The 18,130-nt window shown below is 38.3% G+C and overlaps 1 protein-coding gene across 1 annotated transcript in view; it reads left to right on the top strand.

Moving 5' to 3' along the window:
* LOC124594789 (N-sulphoglucosamine sulphohydrolase) overlaps positions 1 to 11,885 on the top strand; it is a 111,547-nt gene extending 99,662 nt beyond the window's left edge. Inside the window, exon 11 of the mRNA XM_047133204.1 lies at positions 11,722 to 11,885. The gene's annotated coding sequence lies outside the window, so the exon portion shown is untranslated. The remainder of the gene's footprint in view (positions 1 to 11,721) is intronic.
* Positions 11,886 to 18,130: the final 6,245 nt, after the last annotated feature.

Below are 18,130 nucleotides of genomic sequence, written 5' to 3'. Positions count from 1 at the left end.
TTCTGTACATGAAAATGAATGCCATTAATGCCATAGCAATTCGATTTGCCAATTAGAATTTTATGAGTCACAGAATATACCAATTCAGCACAGTTATTTTAATGTTAGCCTATAAACACCATTATAGCCAGTAGAATTATTACTTTCTAGCAATCCAGTGAATTTTATAATTTCCATAGTGGATTTATTTTTGAATATAATGTCTGTTAGTGATGCATGAAGTGTCTGCAATAGGAACATTTGCTCTCACTTTGAGGTAGTAATCACTGAATTTGGAAGGTAAAGAAAGTTCTGGTAACATGTATGAATAATAGAAGCACTGAACTACTGACAGGTACAAGAAGCTTCACTTGGTGGGGAATTGACAGCATGACCATGGCATGAGTCATTCTCACTCTTGATGAATTATGCCAAACCAAAAACCCTGGAGCAGATATCATCCTCTCAGAATTATTGAGATCTCTGGGAGAGCCAGCCATGACAAAAATATTCCACCTGGTGTGAAAGATGCATGATTCAGGTAAAATATCCTCATACAGTACTTCAATAAGAAGGTAATAATTTCTGTTCCAAAAACATCAGGTGTCTAAAGATGTGTGGATACTACTGAGTTATCAGTTTAATAAATCAGGTTGGAAAGCACTGATATGCTATATTTACAGAAGGATGTAAAGTTACTAAAAGCTGATCCCAGGGATGTCAGTTTCAGTTCCAAAGAAGTTTAGGAACACGTGAGGCAATACTGACTCTAGGACATATCTTACAAGACAGATTAAGGAAAGACAAACCAATTTTTCTAGCATTTGTACATTTAGAGAAAGCATTTGACAATGTTGATTCGGATTCACTCTTTGAAATTCTGAAAGGGATAAAACACAGGGAACAACAGGTTATTCACACCATGCACAGGAATCAGACTGCTTTTATATGAGTTAAAGTGCTTGAAAGGGAAGCAGTCTTTGAGAAGGGAGTGTGGCAGGGTTGTAGCCTGTCTCTAACGTTATTCACTCTGTACCTTAAGGAAGTCATGAAAGAAACTAAGGAGAAATATAGAAGAGAATTAAATTCCAGAGAGAGAGAGAAAAATAAAACCTGTGAGGTTTGCTGATGACATTGTAATTCTGCCAGAGATGTCAGGGTCTTGGAAGAGCAGTTGACTGGAATGTGTAATGTCTTCAAAACAGGTTATAAGATGAACATAAAAAAAGGAAACACAGTGGTAATGAGATGTAGTTGAATTACATTAGGTGATGGTGCTGAGGGAATTAGATTAAGAAATGAGGCACTAAAATCAGTAGGCAAGTTTAGATATTTGGGCAGAAAAGTAACACATGATGGCTTAAGGTAGAGAGGACATAAAATGCAGACTGAGGACAGCAGAGAAGCATTTATGGGAAAAAAGAAGAAATTCATTAGTATCAAATACAAATTCAAAAGTTAGGAAGTCTTTTTCTGAAGTTATTTGTCTGGAGTATAGGCTTATGTTGTTGTTGTGGTCTTCAGTCCTGAGACTGGTTTGATGCAGCTCTCCCTGCTACTCTATCCTGTGCAAGCTTCTTCATCTCCCAGTACTTACTACAACCTACATCCTTCTGAATCTGTTTAGTGTATTCATCACTTGGTCTCCATCAACACTTTTTACCCTGTACGCTTCCCTCCAATGCTAAATTTGTGATCCCTTGATGCCTCAGAACATGTCCTATCAAACAGTCCCTCCTTCTTGTCAAGTTGTGCCACAAACTTCTCTTCTCCCCAATCCTATTCAGTACCTCCTCATTAGTTATGTGATCTACCCATCTAATCTTCAGCATTCTTCTGTAGCACCACATTTCGAAAGCTTTTATTCTCTTCTTGTCCAAACTAGTTATCGTCCATGTTTCACTTCCATACATTGCTACACTCCATACAAATACTTTCAGAAACGACTTCCTGACACTTAAATCTATACTCGATGTTAACAAATTCCTCTTCTTCAGAAACGCTTTCTTTGCCATTGCCAGTCTACATTTTATATCCTCTCTACTTCGACCATCATCAGTTATTTCGCTCCCCGAATAGCAAAACTCCTTTACTACTTTAAGTGTCTCATTTCCTAATCTAATTCCCTCAGCATCATCAGACTTAATTTGACCACATTCCATTATCCTCGTTTTGCTTTTGTTGATGTTCATCTTATATCCTCCTTTCAAGACACTGTCCATTCCGTTCAACTGCTCTTCCAAGTCCTTTGCTGTCTCTGACAGAATTACAATGTCATCAGCGAACCTCAAAGTTTTTATTTCTTCTCCATGGATTTTAATACCTACTCCGAATTTTTCTTTTGTTTCCTTCACGGCTTGCTCAATATACAGATTGAACAACATCGGGGAGAGGCTACAACCCTGTCTCACTCCCTTCCCAACCACTGCTTCCCTTTCATGCCCCTCGACTCTTATAACTGCCATCTGGTTTCTGTACAAATTGTAAATAGCCTTTTGCTCCCTGTATTTTACCCCTGCCACCTTCAGAATTTGAAAGAGAGTATTCCAGTCAACATTGTCAAAAGCTTTCTCTAAGTCTACAAATGCTAGAAACGTAGGTTTGCCTTTCCTTAATCTATTTTCTAAGATAAGTTGTAGGGTCAGTATTGCCTCACGTGTTCCAACATTTCTACAGAATCCAAACTGATCTTCCCCGAGGTCGGCTTCTACCAGTTTTTCCATTCGTCTGTAAAGAATTCGCGTTAGTATTTTGCAGCTGTGACTTATTAAACTGATAGTTCAGTAATTTTCACATCTGTCAACACCTGCTTTCTTTGGTATTGGAATTATTATATTCTTCTTGAAGTCTGAGGGTATTTCGCCTGTTTCATACATCTTGCTCACCAGATGGTAGAGTTTTGTCAGGACTGGCTCTCCCAAGGCCGTCAGTAGTTCCAATGGAATGTTGTCTACTCCCGGGGCCTTGTTTTGACTCAGGTCTTTCAGTGCTCTGTCAAACTCTTCACAAAATATCGTATCTCCCATTTCATCTTCATCTACATCCACTTCCATTTCCATAATATTGTCCTCAAGTACATCATCCTTGTATAGACCCTCTATATACTTCTTCCACCTTTCTGCTTTCCCTTCTTTGCTAAGAACTGGGTTTCCATCTGAGCTCTTGATATTCATACAACTGGCTCTCCTTTCTCCAAATGTCTCTTTAATTTTCCTGTAGGCAGTATCTATCTTGCCCCTAGTGAGATAAGCCTCTACATCCTTACATTTGTCCTCTAGCCATCCCTGCTTAGCCATTTTGCACTTCCTGTCAATCTCATTTTTGAGACGTTTGTATTCCTTTTTGCCTGCTTCATTTACTTCGTTTTTATATTTTCTCTTTTCATCAATTAAATTCAATATTTCTTCTGTTACCCAAGGATTTCTACTAGCCCTTGTCTTTTTACCTACTTGATCCTCTGCTGCCTTCACCACTTCATCCCTCAAAGCTACCCATTCTTCTTCTACTGTATTACTTTCCCCCATTCCTGTCAATTGTTCCCTTATGCCCTCCCTGAAACTCTGTACAACCTCTGGTTTAGTCAGTTTATCCAGGTCCCATCTCCTTAAATTCCCACCATTTTGCAGTTTCTTCTACTGTATTACTTTCCCCCATTCCTGTCAATTGTTCCCTTATGCCCTCCCTGAAACTCTGTGCAACCTCTGGTTTAGTCAGTTTATCCAGGTCCCATCTCCTTAAATTCCCACCTTTTTGCAGTTTCTTCAGTTTTAATCTACAGTTCATAACCAATAGATTGTGGTCAGAGTCCACATCTGCCCCTGGAAATGTCTTACAACTTAAAACCTGGTTCCTAAATCTCTGCCTTACCATTATGTAATCTATCTGATACCTTCTAGTATCTCCAGGATTCTTCCATGTATACAACCTTCTTTTATGATTCTTGAACCAAGTGTTAGTTATGATTAAGTTATGCTCTGTGCAAAATTCTACCAGACGGCTGCCTCTTTCATTTCTCTCCCCCAATCCATATTCACCCACTATGGTTCCCTCTCTCCCTTTTCCTACTCTTGAATTCCAGTCACCCATGACTATTATTAAATTTTCGTCTCCCTTCACTACCTGAATAATTTCTTTCATCTCATCATACATTTCATCAATTTCTTCATCATCTGCAGAGCTAGTTGGCATATAAACTTGTACTACTGTGGTAGGCATGGGCTTCGTATCTATCTTGGCCACACTAATGCGTTCACTATGCTGTTTGTAGTAGCTTACCCGCACTCCTATTTTTTTTATTTATTATTAAACCTACTCCTGCATTACCCCTATTTGATTTTGTATTTATAACCCTGTATTCACCTGACCAAAAGTCTTGTTCCTCCTGCCACCGAACTTCACTAATTCCCACTATATCCAACTTTAACCTATCCATTTCCCTTTTTAAATTTTCTAACCTACCTGCCCGATTAAGGGATCTGACATTCCACGCTCCGATCCGTAGAACGCCAGTTTTCTTTCTCCTGATAATGACGTCCTCTTGAGTAGTCCCCACCCGGAGATCCGAATGGGGGACTATTTTACCTCCGGAATATTTTACCCAAGAGGACGCCATCATCATTTAACCATACAGTAAAGCTGCATGCCCTCGTGAAAAATTACGGCTGTAGTTTCCCCTTGCTTTCAGCCGTTCGCAGTACCAGCACAGCAAGGCCGTTTTGGTTAGTGTTACAAGGCCAGATCAGTCAATCATCCAGACTGTTGCCCCTGCAACTACTGAAAAGGCTGCTGCCCCTCTTCAGGAACCACACATTTGTCTGGCCTCTCAACAGATACCCCTCTGTTGTGGTTGCACCTACGGTATGGCCATCTGTATCGCTGAGGCAAACAAGCCTCCCCACCAATGACAAGGTCCATGGTTCATAGGGGGGCTTATACAGAAGTGAAATGTGGATGATAAATTATTCAGATAAGAAGAGAATAGAAGCTTTGGAAATGTAGCGTTACAGAAGAATTCTGAAGATTAGATAGGTAGACCAAATAACTAGTAAGGAGCTATTGAATCAAATAGAGGGGGAAAAAGTTAATGGCACAACCTGAACAAAAGAAAAGAAGAGGTTGGTTGACAAAAGAAAAGAAGAGGTTGGTTGAGAGGACACATCATGAAACATCAGTTTATTAATGGGGGAACTTGGAGGGGCATAAAATTGTAGAGGAAGATCAAAGCTTGAATTTAGTAAGCATATGGAAATGGATGTAAGTAGCTGTATCTTTGCAGAGAGAGAGAGAGAGAGAGAGACTTGCGCAAGACAGAGAAGTGTGGAGAACTGCTTCAAACTAGTCTTTGGAATGAAGACAACATCAGCATCAACACATCAACATCTTGACAGCATGATTCATTGTGCTTGACTTGCATTGTGTTACCTTCCTGTTGATGAGCAATAGGTCTAAACAAGCAAATGAGTGACACACTGTGCCATATTACTTTTGGCAATTCCCTTTGTAAATATCACAAATCTCATATTTTGAAGATAAAATGTCTTGTGTTGTTTACAGATCCACATCTTTTTTTTCAACTGATGATGCTATGAATGAGGTGTGGGTAAGATTCTGTGTGATTTCTGATCTCAGTCCAAATCTGTTATGAGTGAGACTTTAGTGCATTTTGGGAATGACCCACTCATACACATTTCCCCTCTTTAGTTTCTTATAAAGTTCTTTTAGATATTGTTTTACTTTTTATTGTGTTTTGGTGGTTGATTTTATACAGGAGGTTTGACTGTTATAGGTACAGATGAAAGAGGTAAGTAGAAGACAATGAAACAATCAAATAATCCTCATACACATGGTCTGGAAACCAGTGGTTTCCCCAATATGACATATGCACAGGTGCAGACATGACAGTATTACAACAGTACTAATAAGGCTACATTTATTTTGAAAAACTAAAGTGAGGTATCAATTACAAAGTGATAAACAGTTCTTGTTTGATTTTATCATCATTCCAGATACCTTAATACTGGTAAATAATTTTTCGACAACATTTGTATTGGTCATGGCTCGCCATTACCATAGCCTTTCCCAACTTGAACCTGTTAAGTTGTTTTGTGTGTGGTATCTAAATGCTATGTTGTATTCAGGCCCTGTTGATATTGTCTATGAACTTGGGAATGGATTGTGGATGGTTGCCAAGCCATCCAGAACACGTGTGGGGGCATCAATGAGGTGATGAGCTGAAGCCTGCCTTCACATGAATGGTGGGCACATGGAACACTAGTTGTGATGTATTTGTCTTCAGGCGTATATCTGCAGAATGGATTCTTAGGGATGTGTACTCAGTCATACTACATAGTATTGGGGAAACTATTGGTTTCTAGACCTATGTTTAATAGTATTATTTGCTTGTTTCATTGTCCTCTAACCTTCCATTTCATTTGTACCTACAATAGTCAAACACCCTACATTATACTGGTGTGTGTGTGTGTGTGTGTGTGTGTGTGTGTGTGTGTGTGTGTGTGTGTGTGTATACGTGCGCGTGTGCACGCATTATACTGCAGGCACTAATGCCTATGCTGTTGAACTCAAGTAAAACTAGCCATTATTATTGCTGCCTCAAGATCATCATTATTGTCTTCATCAAAATACTTGTAAGATTAATTACATACAGCTAGCATTTATATGATGTACTATAACACAACTGCACAATTGTATTTATAATGAATAACTTGAGTGCCTTTTTATCAACTCACTAAGTTTTCTTGTTTAGCAAAAACTGTGACATTTCTACCAATTAAGTATGATGTTTATTTACAGCCGTTCTACAAATATATTGCCCAAAACACACATTGCCAGGTTTCATTTTTTTTTCTTTCTTATGGCAAAATGTTGAATGTGGTATTGTAATAGTGCAAGAGAAAATGAAAAGCTCACTATTACAAATGTTTAAAAGAAGTGAGCTTTGTAATTACAAAACCACCAATGTGGCATATTCATGATTCTGGCTCGTAGAGCCACATTTGTTCTTTTGGTGCTGTCTTGAATACCCTTGGAATATTACACAAGCATCGGTATACTAAATGCATTGATTAGTTGTCCTGACAAATAAACATATTATATGTTGTTGTTGTTGTTGTTGTTGTGGTCTTCAGTCCTGAGATGGTTTGATGCAGCTCTCCATGCTACTCTATCCTGTGCAAGCTTCTTCACCTCCCAGTACCTACTGCAACCTACATCCTTCTGAATCTGTTTAGTGTATTCATCTCTTGGTCTCCATCAACACTTTTTACCCTGTGCGCTTCCCTCCAATACTAAATTGGTGATCCCTTGATGCCTCAGAACATGTCCTACCAACCGATCCCTTCTTCTAGTCAAGTTGTGCCACAAACTTCTCTTCTCCCCAATCCTATTCAACACCTCCTCATTAGTTATATGATCTACCCATCTAATCTTCAGCATTCTTCTGTAGCACCACATTTTGAAAGCTTCTATTCTCTTCTTGTCCAAACTAGTTATCGTCCATGTTTCACTTCCATACATGGCTATGCTCCATACAAATACTTCCAGAAATGACTTCCTGACACTTACATCTATACTCGATGTTAACAAATTTCTCTTCTTCAGAAACGCTTTCCTTGCCATTGCCAGTCTACATTTTATATCCTCTCTGCTTCAACCATCATCAATTATTTTGCTCCCCGAATAGCAAAACTCGTTTACTACTTTAAGTGTCTCATTTCTTAATCTAATTCCCTCACCATCACCCGACTTAATTCGACTACATTCCATTTCCTTGTTTTGCTTTTGTTGATGTTCATCTTACTTACTCCCTTCAAGACACTATCCATTCCGTTCAACTGCTCTCCTAAGTCCTTTGCTGTCTCTGACAGAATTACAGTGTCATCGGCGAACCTCAAAGTCTCCATGGATTTTAATACCTACTCCGAATTTTTCTTTTGTTTCCTTCACGGCTTGCTCAATATACAGATTAAATAACATCGGGGAGAGGCTACAACCCTGTCTCACTCCCTTCCCAACCACTGCTTCCCTTTCATGTCCCTCAACTCTTATAACTACCATCTGGTTTCTGTACAAATTGTACCTTTCGCTTCCTGTATTTTACCCCTACCACCTTCAGAATTTGAAAGAGAGTATTCCAGTCAACATTGTCAAAAGCTTTCTTTAAGTCTACAAATGCTAGAAATGTAGGTTTGCCTTTCCTTAATCTATCTTCTAAGATAAGTCGTATTGTCAGTATTGCCTCATGTGTTCCAATATTTCTACAGAATCCAAACTGATCTTCCCCGAGGTCAGCTTCTACCAGTTTTTCCATTCGTCTGTGAAGAATTGGCGTTAGTATTTTGCATCCGTGACTTATTAAACTGATTGTTCAGTAATTTTCACATCTCTCAGCACCTGCTTTCTTTGGGATTGGAATTATTATATTATTATTATATATCATCTTCATAACCATTTCTGGACAAAGGTCTCATCCTGATTTTTCCAAGATAGTGATTTTCAGTTAGATCTCTTAATATTGCCCTTGTATTTTTTCTAATGGTATCTATCCATCTTTCATTAGGTCATCACTGCCTTGGTCTTTTCTTATGTCTTGAATTACAGTATGGAATGTCTACCTCTTGTTTGCTTGGCAACATGTCCATTCACCTTGATTTAATTTTCATTACAGTTGTAATTATGTCTTCCATTCCATGTTTAACTGATTTACTTCTTTGTTGTCCTGTCTTGCCTAGTAATTCCTAACATACTTCTCTCCTTTGCTCATTGAAAAACCATCAATTTTTGAATGGCTTTAGCATTAAGTCTTCACATCATGCTGCCATAAGTCAAAACTGAAAGTATAAACTGATAGTAAAATAAAAGAAGCAGAATGGAGAACCATAATAAATTAGATCCAGAGTGACTAAATGGCCCTTGCTATGTGGTCCATGCCAGACTAAAGATGCACACAATTGTTTTCAGTAGCTGGTTGAATCAAGATATGCAGTGCTTTCAGGAACATGGAAAGTTCATATTGACAATGCCAGTTTATTGAAAATCAATCCAAAAGAGGCTAAAAGATCATCTAACAAGGAATACAGAACATATTTGCAGGAACTTCACTCATTCCTATTACCTGACAATAAAAAGTGAAGAAATGTGTGTTTGCTGTGATTTTGTTCTTAGCTATCATAAATGTGACAGGAGTTATGTTAATTAGTGCTCTTCCAAAATGCTGTGATGTATTACTGAGCAAGACAAACATGACAGACCCCAACCACATAAACTGTAAGAAAGTTACACAGTAATGTTAAGACAGCACATCTTGAGTTATTCTTCCACTGTAATCACACAACTGTAGATATAAATAATCAAGAAAATATTTTGAATCAAGCCTGATTATTACAGTAACATACCATACAAAGGCTATAAAGCCAAATATGAAAGGGAAAATTGCAAACCAGTATCTCTTCCAAAACACAGCCACATATTCCACAAGTACAAGTTACGGTTCTTTAATACATTTGGTGTCCCTGCAATGCCAGGCATGGTAGCTTAGAGAACAGCAGGTGGCTGATGCTACACCTAGCGTGTTCTGACTATGGGCACTGTCTGGTCCATGGTTTGTTTACTGTGTGGATTGGATTTGCCTCAGTCTATGGTCAGGCACACTGCAGTGAATGTCAGTTGCAGTTTAGCTGTTGGTTTATCTTTCAATCACTCTTGTGTTGTTTTTTTTTCAGCATAATTACAAATTAAAATTACTTTCAACGGGAAATAATTTCCTCTTTCATCCTTGCCTGCTTTGAGACATGTCCATAAAAATAAAATTTATGTGTAATTATTCTAAAAATAATTATTTTATAGTTAAAGAATGATAAATTGAAAACAAATGCACTTACCTGCACAAGTTTCACCGCATAATGCAGAAAGATAAACCAACTGCTAAATCTCAGCCAACATTCACCGCAGAGTGCCCAGGAATGGACTGTGGAAAATTTGAGCTGCACAGTAAATAAAACATAGATTACATGGCGCCGATAGTCAGAACATGCTGGCTGTGACATTGGCTACCTGCCAGTCCCTGAGCTACCACACCTAACAGGGCACAGCATGGAATGTGTTAAACAGAAGAAAGATCGGTGTTAAAAATGCTCTGCATTTATTTTGCTAACATAAAAGTAGAAGATGCTGAAGCAAGAAGATCATGACAAACATTTACAGAGAAGGAATCTCACCCAAAAGAACAGTATTGAAGACAGAAATCTATCATGTAGTGATTCAAGTCTTACAGCTGTAAAATTTTGAACTACACACAAGTGTTGAACATGCCAAAAGAACCTTATTGCCAAATATTCTACCACAGAAAATTGGCACTGAATAAAGTAGCCATATACAACATTGGAAATCAAAATGTCACTTGTTACTTGTAAAATAAGACAGGGAGTAAAGGAAAGCCACTTGAAATCATAACATGTGTCTATTACTGTGTTTTGGTGTTATCAAGCGTCTTACAAGTGAAAATGGTGTAAGATGGATGTGGGGTAAGCAGAACAATTTTATGTATGTTCATATGTGTATTTTCCTGTGAACGAAACATCCAAACATGGCCTATTGATCACATAATTTTTGAAGTAGGCCACACAGAAATGGATTGTGACTCTGTTTGCTCCAATATAAAGAAGAAAATCAGGTATGTGCTAGTGTATCTCCTTAAAGATGCAAATAATTCAAAGTGACAGGATAAAGTCTCTCTCTTTTATCATCCACAGTATGCTGCATGACAATTTTCTCAATTATAAAAGCGACCAGGGCATCACCAAAATTCCAGTGTACAATGATTGCATAATCCACTATGAAAGAAACAAAACAGAATATGATGGGAGTATCACTGAAGTACCCTTGAAAAGAAAGAGGCAATCTTTAGTGTATCTGTTTGTTCCCAAGACATACACAAAAACACAGTAACAGCAAAACTGAAAGATTTGTTCTCAGTGTGTGGGGAAAAATATGATTATAAAGGAATCCCATGAATACTACCACAGTTCTTGCATTATGGAACTGTGTATGATGCATTACCTAAACCAGCTGTTGAAGACTGATGCAAAGTAAATTTATTATGTGAATTAGAATTTTTGTCTACAGTTTAATTATTGAGTGACTCTTTAATTTGTAGCCCCCCTTGATTCTTCACACTGTAAAAGGGATTTTGAAGAAATAAACTGAAACTTGCACAAAAATGTTGATTCAAATGTGTGTTAAATCTTATGAGACTTAACTGCTAAGGTCATCAGTCCCTAAGCTTACACACTACTTAACCTAAATTATCCTAAGGACAAACACACACACCCATGCCCGATGGAGGACTCAAACCTCCACTGGGATCAGCCACACAGTCCATGACTGCAGCGCCTTAGACCACTCGGCTAATCCCGCGCGGCGAAACTGTCACCCAGTATGTCTTATGATTTAGTTGTCATATGTATGTGAAAATCCAGTAACTCTTTATAACTGGTGAGATGCACAGCTATGAATCTCCTATCTTAACATATGGTATTAATAACTAGACACAAAATGCTCCTTTAAAACATTCAGTAACCTATATCTGGAACCTAGCAGATAGCACATTCAATGTTTTGATATCCACGAGTTGATATAGATTACAGCTTAGAGTACCAGATGTTACTAATATCAATGTGTATGTCAAACACTGCTGCTACAGTGATCTTTCTGTTCCATATTTTCTAGGTGCTGGTTAACTGATTATGTGTACGCATCTGGGAAGTTGAATCCAGAGGATTTGTCCATGACATTAATTTGAAATACAACAGATGAGTGAGAGCTGACTATGTTAAGAATGGAATACCACGAAAACAATTGAAAATATATGGTGTGAAAAGTTTCAAACCACATTTTATATAATTTACATTTTGAAATTATAGTTTCTGTAATATTAGTATTCCTTGATCCAAAGGCTGTAAAAATGTATAGCACTAATGCGACACTATTCACATCATTGCTCTTTACACACAGAATAATGACATACACTGACAGCCAAAACACACTGCCTTCTAAGAGACCGAATGCCACCTGGTGGCATTGTGGACATGTGACACAGTAAGGATAATACAGAAGTGGAGCACAGACAAATAGGGAATTATTCTAGTGACAATACGGGCACTAATTGGGGAAAAAAACTGATATAACTGACTTTGACAAAGGGCAGATTGCTATGGCCCTGTGCCTGAGAATGAGCATCTCGGAAATGACAAAGCTGTTTGCCTGTTTATGTGCCACTGTCATGAGCATTTGTGGGAAGTGACTAAGGATATTGAACCATGAGTAGGTGACAAGGTGTTGGAAGTCCACAAATCATTACAGAATGTAGAAGTCAGAGGCTTGCGTGCTCTACAAAGCAGGGTAAGTGGCAATCTGTGGCAAATTCGATGACAAAGTATAATTCCGGAGCATACACAAATGTTTTGCAGTACACCATTAAGCCCAAATTGTTGAACACGGAGCTGTGCAGCAAATGACCCCTATGTGTTCCCAAATTGATCAGACATCATGACGAATTGTTAAGCCTGGTCAATGGTTATGTCCAGGTATGTTACCATACAGTTGGACAGCTGCTTGTAGTGTACAGCACACCAGGGATGCAGGCAGATGGGGCCATATTATAATATGAAGGACACCTAGGTTTCGATGGGATATACAATAGTAACTAAAAGTACCATGACAGCTGCAGACAATGTAAACATTAGTGAGGACCACCAGCATCCCTTCGCACTTAATGTCATCCCTGCGGTTGATGGCATCTTCCAGTAGGGTAACTATCAGTGTCACAAGACCAGAATCATGTTGCAGTGCTTTGAGTAGAATTATAATTACCTCACACTGATGTTTCAGCCACCATTTTCGTCCAGTCTAAGCCCCACGGGAAACACCTGGGAAGCTATCAAGTGCCAGCTCAGTGACCAGAAACCACTGGCATGTAATTTTGGAAATTATGCTGACCAATGCATAGACATCTGGTGCCACATACCTCTACAAACCTACCACAAACTTGTTGAATCCGTGTTACATAGAATCACTGCTGTATTGCATACTAATTTGTTCCAACACACAATTAAGCTGGTGGTAATTATGTTTTAGCTCATCAGTGTATATTTATGCATTCATTCTACAAGTTATAGGTGGAAACATATGCTGAATGACCTGTAATGATTAGAAGCTCACACTGCAGCACCTGAAGGTAGACCAATAAGGCAAACTGTGTTTCTATATTGCAGCATCAGCCATCTCAAGCAGCTGCCAATTTTGAGCTAACTCAATGTATGTATACTTCACACAGTTTTGTGTTTTACACATTACTACAAGGAGAATACACTAACAGCATAGGGAGATATACTTAGTAGCAGAAGTTGATACCTGAAAGTAAAAATATGGAGAGAAAGGGGAGGAGATTATCAAAAGCAGTCAAACTCATGTAATTACTATATGAAGATGGACATTGTCCAAAAGAACAGATACCATTGGTGATCTTAGCTCTCGAAGAATGGAATTAAAATGAAATCCAGACCATTAGTTGCTTACAGGCATTTATATATATCAATGGGGACAGTTGAAAATGTGCGCCTCAACCGGGACTTAAACCCAGGATCTCTTGCTTACATGGCAGACACTCTAACTGACTGAGCCATCAAGGACACAGAGGATAGTGTGATTGCAGGGGCTTATCTCTGGCACACTCTCTGTGAGATTGACTGCTGTAGGCAGGGGCACTACAAATGTAGTGTGTGGACAGTAAGTTGGAAATGTGGGTCTCATGGGGAACGTGCCAGAGATAAGCCCCTGCAGTCGCACTATCCTCTGTGTCCTCAATGGCTCAGTCAGTTAGAGCATCTGCCATGCAAGCAGGAGATCCAAGGTTTGAGTCCTGTTCGGGGCACACATTTTCAACTGTTCCCATTGATATATGCCCGTAAGCAGCTAATGGTCTGGATTTAATTGTAATTTCATGTAATTACTGGAGTGAGTCTTGCACCATTTGTTTATGCTTAACACTTCATTGAGATAGAGTACATGAGATTATATTAAATACAATGTTCACAAAAGAAGGTTTTACAAAATGTGTCTTAATATAGGAGGCTCAAAAGATTTAATTCATTAACTCTCATCCATTTGCATGAAGTAGTGGGTAAACAGGAAGCTGATTAATTGTGGCTGCCTGAATGACACTTAATCAATTGGACCTACATGTAGTGAGTGCATAGATTAGTATAAACTAGCAACTTATACCTGAAGGATAAATGTGGGTAATGGTGATGTGTACATGTTAAAAATAACCACAATGTGACTTTACTGAAACATATAGATTTAGAATGGACCAACACACAGCAGCATGTGATTATGAACTGCTGCCACTGAGTAGAACTTACTACATTATACAGTGCACCAACAGAAAATCTTCAGATTTTCATTAATGAATTTATTGTGTTACACAGTAGTGAAAAATAATGCAAATGATAATTTGGGGTATTTTGAAACTTATTAATTAAAAGAAACCATTTGGAACTATAACAGTCACTTATAATTTTAACTATGTTGTAATTTTTTCATTGGAGTAGTAGTATCCTACAGCTTAACAAGTTCTAAAGGAACAGATACTCAGTTATGTAAGCTTTTATCTAACTGGAAATCAACTTTCACTTTTGACCCATTGCAATGAGATCCTTAAGATTGCAAAAGTTGCCAGAAAAACAAAAATTAATATTACACATTTACATAGAAATAATATGCTAATGCTCCTTCCACATATTGTAAGTAAAATGGTCATCAAGGACTGTTCCTACTGCCACAGTATGGAACATTCTGCTGCTACTTTGAATAAAGATTCAAACTGTTGATCTGCTGCTTACAACACTTCAGTTATCAAACGTATAGCCATTACTTCATCTACTGGAGGGTTATTGAATCATAAGACTTCATCATGAATTTCCCTGTAAGCAGAACAGACAACAATGACACATACAAGAAGGTCAGCCTTGGAATAATGACAATTTATTTTTAAACAAAATTGCACATGTGGCTTAATGAATGTCAGTCAATGACCCAGGTCTTGCATACCTGTCTTGACTCCTTTTGCATCTGGTGGAGCTCTAGTCTGGCTACAAAAATTTGTCTCTTCTTGAAATAACACAAACTGAATGAAATGCAAATGTTTCCAGAGGAAACTTCTTTAGCTACTGGTTTCCAAGCCAATCCATTATGCAAAGAAAGATTTTTTTGTATGCAGATCACACGAATATGAGCCTCAAGGTACACATATAATTGTTATGAGGGTTGGAACTTAAATACTGGCAACTATTTATTCACAACCGATATAAAAGAGTTACATGTTTGCTACTTTTACTGCCCTTCAAAGTAGTTACCAGCATTGTGTAGAACCCGTTGCCAGCAATGTGGAAGGTGTAGTATACCGGTAGCAGAGCCTGTTCTGTTGATAGTGCAAATGGAGCGGTCTACTGCCTGCCGAATCTCTGGAACAGTTCTGAAGCAAATGCCATGAAGTGGTTCCTTCATCTTCAGAATCAAATCAAAGTCACAAGGACTTAAGTCCAGGGAGTATGGTGGATGCTACAGTACTTCCCAGTGCCATTGACCAAACAGAGCAGCCACAACTTGCACTGTATGCACCCACGCATTTTCATGCAAAATGATGGGTGGGTTGCGCAGAAAGTGTTGCCGCTTCTTTCGCAAAGCCGGTCGCAGGTGATACTCCAAAAACGAACAGTAATATGACTTAAGTCCTTGTGACTTTGATTTGATTCTGGAGATAAAGGAACCACTTTGTGGTGTTCGCTTCAGAACTGTTCCAGAGACTCAACAGGCAGTAGACTGCTCCATTCACACCATCAACAGAACAGAATCTGCTAACGGTATACTATGCCCTCCACATCACTGGCAATGGGTTCTACACAATGCTGGTGACTACTTTGAAGGACAGTAACAGGTGCAAACATGTAACTCTTTTGTATCGGTTTTGAATAAATAGTTGCCACTACTTAAGTTTCAACTCTTGTATATATAAGATCCTCAGTCTTGACTCACCTCTTGAAGTGAATGGAGAGAGACATAGGTGTGGCTGGGCTTACTGCCAACAGTTGTGAGTGAAATGATGCACTGAGTACCTACACTATAATCTTAGTGAACACTTTTGTTTGCTGTTGAGTAATGTCTTGCAGTGTTTGCAATTGTAGTTTCCGTGGTTCAATAATTTGCACCACTTTACACTTCATACAATCTACTATTTGTGTGAAGAATTAGAATAATATTATCACCATCTATAACTAATATGTGGCAGGAATTAATTAACATGACATGCAACAATGAAAGTAACCATCTGAACATGGCTGGTGAAACAACACATGAAGAAATAAAAAAATGAGCATTGCCTAACAGTCATGGGTACAAATATTATGTGAGTTTGCAGAAGTGAAAAGACACACAAACACACTACCATGGCATTCAAGAGTCCAAGAGAGTGTAATCAGAATCAAGTTAATGATGTATCAACTACTTGAGTAAACTTCTCCATGGACAAAAAAGGAAGAGATAATACTGTTAACAAAGAAATAGTTCATAAGGATGGAGTGAACACAAACAATTCTTACCATTCATAAGAAAAGACTCTCATAAATGTAATAGCTGTAATAGCTCCAATAATTTTCTAGAATAGAACTGAGTATTTAATCTGTTTATGAACAAAGGTCTAAGATCTAATACCTAAAACAATATCAGAAGAAACTGAACCATAACTGAAAACCACTGAACAAGAATAATGTTTTAGACACAGCCTCAAATGAGACTGCCACAAAAGAAACTGATTCTTCTGTCCAAACAGTGGTAATGTGGAAGTCATCCATAAATAGAATCTTCCAATATACTTGGACTGAACATAAGAGATCAACATGTTTCCTAACATACTGAAGAATTACCTCACGTAGATCTGTTGACATTGGGAGAAGCATTACAGTCACAAGGCTGTGAAGATGAGTGGCTACAAGCATTACAATAACAATTTACAGTACACCAACACAAGCATATAATGAATGGAACATGTGGTTTTCCAACAAAGCTGTCCATGTTCCTCAGATTTTTAAACTCAAAAAGGTCTGAAAGGATGCACTGTACATTGTAACTGATTGTCATGAAATGTGCGCTTATTGTGTTAAGCATATTAGAAAAGTAAAGTCAGCTTGGTCAAAAAAATATTTTTAAAACAAAACGCTTTTATTGATAGTGGGTTCCTACAAACCTACTTTAACTTTCCATGTATTTTCTGGTCACTTCTAAGCACTATTTATAATGTTGCACTAGCTTTTTCAATGCCTCTGCATAAAGAATTGAACCAGTTGACAATGGCAGTCTTCAGTTCCTTGTCTTCTTTAAACTATTGTCCACCAAGCTATTGTTTTAAGTGCAATAAGAGGAAACAGCTGCAGGATGCAAGATCAGGTGGGTTGTTGAAAAGTTCCGAATGGAAAACTAAATGTTATCCTCTGTATGGGTAGTGGTTGTGGGGATGTGTGTGTCACTGAGGAATTCTGTACAAGAAAATACAGTTTCACTCTCCATCAATTCTGGACAGCAAATCTCAGTTTGCTGAGTGTCTGCTGTAATTCTAACTTATATTCCATGAAATCGTCCAAAGGAGACCATTACAACATGCAATTCGCAACTGAGAGAGCAACGATCCTTGAAACCATTGTTGTTTGCTTTCATCCATAGTCAAGTGACTACTGAATGAAAAAGATGTCTTATGTGCCATAACAACAGTCATTAAATGTTGCTGCATTTGTGCAACTTTAAAAAAAATCAAGCAAATAGAACCAAGCAAATGGCCCTTCTTTTTTAAATATGTCTTATACACTCCTGGAAATTGAAATAAGAACACCGTGAATTCATTGTCCCAGGAAGGGGAAACTTTATTGACACATTCCTGGGGTCAGATACATCACATGATCACACTGACAGAACCACAGGCACTTAGACACAGGCAACAGAGCATGCACAATGTCGGCACTAGTACAGTGTATATCCACCTTTCGCAGCAATGCAGGCTGCTATTCTCCCATGGAGACGATCGTAGAGA

The sequence above is a fragment of the Schistocerca americana genome, chromosome 2, assembly GCF_021461395.2.
Source record: "Schistocerca americana isolate TAMUIC-IGC-003095 chromosome 2, iqSchAmer2.1, whole genome shotgun sequence".
In the NCBI taxonomy this organism is placed as follows: domain Eukaryota; kingdom Metazoa; phylum Arthropoda; class Insecta; order Orthoptera; family Acrididae; genus Schistocerca; species Schistocerca americana.
This window is presented reverse-complemented; position numbering and strand designations above follow the sequence as displayed.